This window comes from Opisthocomus hoazin, chromosome 25 (genome assembly GCF_030867145.1).
Source record: "Opisthocomus hoazin isolate bOpiHoa1 chromosome 25, bOpiHoa1.hap1, whole genome shotgun sequence".
Lineage (NCBI taxonomy): Eukaryota > Metazoa > Chordata > Aves > Opisthocomiformes > Opisthocomidae > Opisthocomus > Opisthocomus hoazin.
The window spans coordinates 8706981-8713929 of record NC_134438.1 but is presented as its reverse complement, the minus strand read 5'-3'; positions in this window follow the sequence as shown (position 1 = coordinate 8713929).

Below are 6949 nucleotides of genomic sequence, written 5' to 3'. Positions count from 1 at the left end.
AGTGCGATGAAAGGGGAACGGCACCGGCTCCGCAGCGAACAACCTGCTCGCTGATTATTTACATCCCACCTGCCTGTCCCTGGCTGCGTACGTAGGCATCGCGGTGTCTGTCCCCATCCTCTGTCATGTTCCTGTCTGTGGTCCTGGTGCTTTGTTCGCGCAGGCACCGCGTTTTGGAAGGCTGTATAAATGCTGTATAAATGCAAATATCCAACTGCAGACAGGAGCTCTACTCCTGACGCAGAAACGCAGCCCCGGCCGGGGCGCAGGAGCCTCCCGCAGCGATGCTGGGTTGTGCTCCAGGCCCCCGGTGAGGAGCACAGAGCCCAGCAGAGACAATCCTGATGTGGTGCAGTCAGGGAGGGCTCCAGGGTGAGATCTGCGGGGCACAGGGGTCTGGCATTTCTGTCTAATGGCACCCCTGGATGCTTGAAGGTCTGCTGGGTCTAGCAGAGCTGAGGGAGGGTGCTAAGAGCACCCTTCTCTGCGTGTGTGGCCCTGGGGGTGCAGCCTCCTGACCCCAGAAGGCTCATAAAACATCCCTTTGAACTGTAAAAATTGGAGGAGGATGGAGGAGGCTTGGAAGGAGGGAGTGAGCCTTCTCCTCTTCTAGAACAAACCCCATGTCTCCCGGCAGAGCAGATCTCCCTTTCAGCCGCCTCTGCACAGCTGAGAGTCTCTAGCTATTAATGAAGTGTTTTCCTTTGTCCTTAAGGAACCTTTCCCACACACAGCTCAGCCTGATGCTCCTCTGCTCTCACTTTCTCGTTAGCCCCGAGCCCTGTTCATTGCCGCAAGGCCGAGGCTCAGGCTTCGGTGCTGCTGCGCTGGCTTTGTTAAGCTGGCGCAAGGGGAGGAGGAATCTGCTGCCTTTGTCTGGCCAAAGCACGGCTGGGGGCTGATCCTTTGCTTTCCCCCCTCCAGAGAGGCTGAAGAGAGAGGCAGACAAAGCAGCGTCGTGGGAATAAACCTGCTCTAGGAGTTCATGAAGAGATGTCAGGGACCGGGGACAAGGCTGGGGGGAGACGGTCAGTAATCAAAGCTGGGGCTGTGCCGAGCATTGAGAGAGAGAGAGAAGGAGGAGCCCTCCGAGATGCAGCATAGAGAGAAGCAGGTCCAGGTCAGCTGCCTTTGTAGTGAAACCCAAGCTCTTGTCACCAAACACAACCCCTGGCTGTCCCCAGCCAGCAGCAGGTAGCTCTGCTGCACGGGGTGCTTCTCCCATGGTGGTGCTGTGCAGAGCCAAGATTTGACAAAAGCTTTACACCTAGATCTCATTTGGCCTTCTCCAGCTGTACTTCCCCTCCCAAGCAGCTCTCCCAGGAGTTTGTTTCCATGTCTATCCCGATTTCAGGGGCTGGGGGCTTCCCGAGCAGCCGTGAGCTCCTGCTGTGACCTGCAGCGTGCTCTGCAGCCACCTCCCACTCTGTCTGCTGGCTGCTCCCCAAAATCTGCTGGGAAAGGCAGCTGCTGAGACTTCAGACGCTTCTAGCACGCCTCCACTGCACCGAGCTTCCAGATAACGCCCACTCCGAGACCTCTGTACCTGAAGAACTGAAGCACTTTCTCTAGTAATAACGTTGTTTGCTTTTTAACCAGGAGATCATAAACGGCTTAGGAAAGGCAGAGAGGTAACCAAGGTGAGATAAATCCTATCCATAATTACGTGGCAAAAGCTAGGATGAGAGGGTACGTCTGATCTGTCCCAGTGCTGGGCTCTGCTTGCGGAGCCCACCGCCTCGGGACAGCCCCTCTGACTTGGCCTTCGGTTCCTGGAGCTCAGCCTGGTCCCTGATGGGGCTACGGGACCTCTGGGGCTCTGCCGGAGCCTGAGCCTTGCTGAAGGAACCTGGCTGTGTTTTCAAACCAATCTTAATTATTTCGAGAAAAGATTTCAAACTTTTAAGCACGCTTTGAGCTGTTCTGCTGGGTGGCAGCCCGGGCTTGCATGGCAGAGCAGCCCAAGGTGAGGCTGGAGGAGCTCTGCTAATTAGTCATAGAATAAGAGATTTAATGAGACTTCTGCAGAGGCCAGGGAATATCAACCTGCTCAAAACATGGAGTATGTTACAGGCTCTGGCCATGGGACAGGCTATTGGAGTGTCCTCCTCAGATGCCCACGTACGCTGTGAGTGACCCAAAGCAAAAGCAACCTGATTGCAGGGACTCGGAGGTAAGCACACGTCCCATCCCACAGCACTTCCATTGCACCCCAAAAATGGGTCAGTCAATGCTATTCCTGACCTCCCAGCCCCTCCTGGGCTGCCCTGCTATTGCTGGACTTCTCTGGGGGCTCATCCATGGATTGCCTCTGGACCAGGGCGTCCCTCTCGTGGGGACGATGGGTGCCCAGCAATCAGCGGCCAGCACCAGGTTATTTCAAACCACTTCCAGGCTCATCGAAGACTGGAAGGAAATACTGTGGGACTCCAGTGACAGCCACCTTCTTGCCAGGCACCCATCCTCCTTTGAGAAGCAGCAACCCTGCCCTGGCTCCTCTCGGCTCGTGGGAAATCCCTGCCAGTGGGTTGAGCTTCCCTCCAGGAGCAGGGGAAATCCTCCGAGCTTCCCCATTACCTCTGTGGGCACGACGGTGGCCTCACTAGCTCCAGCATGCTGGCAGGCGTGAGCTGGAGAGTTACATCTCTCCACTGGTGGTTCCCCCAACTGCACCTTGAATCCTGGTGCTCTCTGCCTTGCTCCTGCTGCTGTGGGGAATAGGAGGCTGCAGGAGATAACCTGCTTTTGTTTGAAACAAAAGGGCTGTGCCTGCCCTCCAGGTGATGGAGATGTGACCGAGAGCCAAGGCTGGGGAGCGGGGAGCTGAAGCAAACGCACCCTGACTCGATGTGTGCAGGGTTGTTCAGTTTTAAGCAGCGTGTTTGGGGCTGAGCGGTGCTGGACGGGCTCCCGTTCTCCTCCCAGCGCTCTGAACGGCAGATGGCATCCATGGGCTGAGCCCAGGCTGGACCAGCACCTCCCAGCAAACGTCCTGGGCGGCACTGGGCCATGCTGGTGGGATGGCAGGCTGGCTGCAGAAAGCCACTTTGGGTTTTGTGGGGGTCCTGGCTAATAGCAGAAGGATCCAGCAAATCACTGGGTGTGAAAAGGATGTTACGCATCTCCCCCCAGCACTTTGTTCCCAGGCATCACCTCTGGGTCCACACACCTTGTGGTAGCTATGACAGGGCTGAGTTCTGCTCTCATGTCCTCCATGCAGATGGGCTTTAATGCTGCTGCCCAGTGTCAGTCAAGGAAATGTCCGTGGGGTCGCATCCTGCTCGCACTGCTGCAGCTCCTGGAGCTCTGCAGTGAATCTCTACGACTTTGCTGGAGTTTCCTTCCCCCGACGCGCGTTGCCTACGCTTTTCAGCAGATGATGCTGAGCCCTTCTGTCTTTGAAACTGGTACTTGATGGATCCTGTCATGTCTGGAGGGACAAGTTGAAGCCTCAGCCGGGAGGCTGAGCCCAACGATCAAACGAGCCCCTGGAAGGGGGCCTTGGATGGGCACTGCCAGCGGCGGTGGGTGAGCTTCGGCGGCTGCGTGGGGCAGCTGGCCACTTCTCGGGGCGAGGGGTGGTGACAAACCCTTCGCTTCTCCAGAACGGTCTGGCTGCTCAGCCTGGGGCACGGCACGGAGATGCCCTGTGCTGCCAGGAGCAGCCCACGTGTGCCTGCAGCTGCACGGAGGGGAAAGTCGCGTCCGTCGGTGCGGACGGACGTACAACCCGGGGTGCGCAGACGCCCTGCGCTGCCAGCGCCTGTGGGAGTTGGCACATGTGTCCGTGGGACCAGGTTCGCATAGGACGGCACACGGGGCTGCGTGTCCATCCCCAGGGTAAGGGCTGCAGCTGTGCTGTGCGCCTGGGGGGACGTGAGCCAACAAAATCGCCGCCGTGGTGAGCAGGTCGGTGAGCCGGCAGCGTACGGGCTGGGCTTGTCCACATACCTGTCAGCCACCGTCACCTCCAGCAGGCACGGCTGTCTGAGCCACAGCTGTGACAAGCAGAGCTGCTTCAAGAGATCTCCGGGAGGCACTCACATCGATTCACACCTTGCCCCAGACACGCACCAGGTCCTGTTGCTCCATCGCGGGTTGCGGTGCTCCTCCCCGCTCTGCTCCCGAGGAGCTGCTGCCGCGGCTGGGGTCGTTCCTGCCCGCAGAGCAGAGAGGCTGCGGCCTCAGCTGGCTGCCACCGCCCCGGTACCCTGGGCAGGGTTTCCAAAAGCCACCCAAAAACAAACCGTGGTGTTTGTTCTTCAGGGGCAGGGAGTTCCATGAACCGTCCACCTCATCCCACACCGTGAGGATTACTGGTGTCTGCTGTCTGATATCGAAAACCGGTTTAGATACCAATTCCGTAGTGTATTTAAGGGGAGTGCTTAGACCTCGGCACAGGAGAAGACGTGTCCATGTCAAAGCACGGTTGCTGAACCTGGGCTTAGAATTGCTGTAACCGCTGAGGAGGGCGGTGCAAAGGGACAAAGCAGACAAATATGAGGTAACTGGGTTTCAATGCAAATTTCTTTGCAAAATATGTAGTAAATTTGACCTGCCTTGGACAATAGCTGTCAGCAATCTTGAGAATGGGTTGGCAGTTTTCTGTGGTATCTTTTTTGTGTGTGTGTGATGTATGTATTGAGTCTCAGAGAGGCTTGCATTGAGATAGGACCACATTTCTGTACACCGAGAATGCCACAATGCACCGTTCTTTCTTACCGGTCTCCAGTAGATCTCTCAGCCAGTTCCTCCTGTCTCTGTGGAGCTGTGAAGAGCTACGGGCTGGTCCTCCCGACCCAGCCAGCCCCCAGGCTCCCCCCGAGCCCCATGCCCACCAACCTCCTCTGCAGTCGCAGCCTGTTCTCGATGCGCCTTTATCTGACACCCAGCTGAGCTCTTGTAGCTTTCCAGCAACCTAATGGGGCTCAACAAATCCCGGAGCTGGCTGCGGCCGCGTCCTCGCCTGAACTCCCCACACTCGAAGTCGTGTTTACTGAAAGCCAGGCTGTTCAGTACCAGCGCCGGTGGCTGCTCCGACACCGCAGCGCCGATCGCTGCGCTGGCCCTGCTGCCAAAAAGCATCGCTCCTCATTGTCCCCGAGCAGACTTTGTCTGCATAAACAGGAAACTTCCTCAGAACAACCTCGAACGGATCTGGTTGTGGAGCAGAGATGTCTCCCGTACCTTGCTGTGGGCCCATAACCCGCACAGCTCTGCTCAGTGGGTCACAGAATCACAGAATGGTAGGGGCTGGAAGGGACCTCTGTGGGTCACCCAGTCCAACCCTCGTGCCGAAGCAGGGTCACCCAGAGCAGCTGCACAGCACCGCGTCCAGGCGGGTCTGGAATATCTCCAGAGAAGGAGACTCCACAGCCTCCCTGGGCAGCCTGGGCCAGGGCTCCGTCACCCTCAGAGGGAAGAAGTTCTTCCTCGGGCTCAGCTGGAACTTCCTCTGCTTCAGTTTGTGCCCGTTGCCCCTTGTCCTGGCCCTCAGGGGAAGATGCTCCTTGGGGTCAGTGCTGCCCTTTGGCCATCAGCCAGCCAACCCTTCCCAAAAGCAGACCCGGTGTCTTTTTGTGCGAACGCTGTTGTACAGCTTCAGTGACGAATTTTTCTTTGTCTGGATAGCTGGGAATAGAGCTCCTCCCCGCTGCCAGAGCTGTGGCGGCACTGGGAAACACTGGGACCCATCTGTCACTGCCGTCCCCGTACAGCCAAGTGCTGCCCTGGCCCCGTTAGGTCCCCGACCCCGCAGGGACACCAGCCGCCGAGTCGCAGCTGAGCCAGCCCCGGCCCCTCTCCCTGCCAGCAGACAAACCCACTCCCTCGGCATCCACCGGCACTGCAACGGATATCGAGTCACTCCCCTGAAATACAGACGCTTCCTGCCCTGAAAATAAAAGCTCTGGCTTTCTTTGGAGAGCTTGCTTATTTTTTTTAGAAATGCCTCGGTGTTTCTGCAGCCCCGCGTGCTGCCGCAGGCTGTAACCTTCCCCGCCACGACCTTCCAGCGCCCGGGAGCGCATCGCGGGGCGTCCTGGGTCGTTGGATTTCTACAATCTGTTTGATCTGTGGTGGGGGAACTCTGGATGAGATGGTAAAATAGAAGAATAATATACATAATAATGCATTTTATTTATTATCTATAGAATATTTTCTCTCCTCGGTGTGGGTGAGTTGTGACTGCGGGTGTGTGCACCCAGCTCCCGCTCACTGTGTGTAAGAGCGAGCCATCGGGGTGCAAACCCTGGGAAACTGCTCCAGACTCCCCAGTGTTTGTTAGTGGCTGAAGTACGAGGCTTGCGTTGGGTGGGGGTTGCCATTTCAGTTTTTATTCAACAAACATTTAGACTAAAGTGTAATTCAGACCAAATACGCATCTCTCTTACCTATCTGTAGTGATTTCTAATGTTAATAGCATCTGATAACGAAGATCAGGTTATCACCTAATAACATGATGATTAAACAGTCAGAGAAGATAAATTCACATTTTGGAGTGGTTGGTTCCTGGGTTCATCGCAGGTTGGACTAAAAAGCTCTCGTCATTCAAGGAGGTGTGGGCCACTGTCCCGGGGTGGGTGGCTCCGTACCAGCAGCTGGGAGACAGGGTCCTGGGACCTTCTGTGGCTGGTTCAGCTGCGGAGGGAGCGGGAAGCCCACACCAGGAGCCTCTCCTTCCCCGTGGGCTGCACCCTGGTGGGGCCGTGCCCGACCGCTGCGCACAAGCAGGATCGCACCCAGTTACAGTCTTACTTGGCTCTTTTTCTCTTCTTGGTGTGCTTCACCACTCATTTCTACACGTGGACCTGCTTGAAGAGCAATGCTTTTTTCTACTCTGTCCAGCTGAATGAGGCAATATCTCCACTTTCTCCAGCTGCGATCCATCCTGGGCCACAACACGTCCCTTATCTCCGTAGCTCCACGCAGCCGGGAGCTCCCTGCTGCT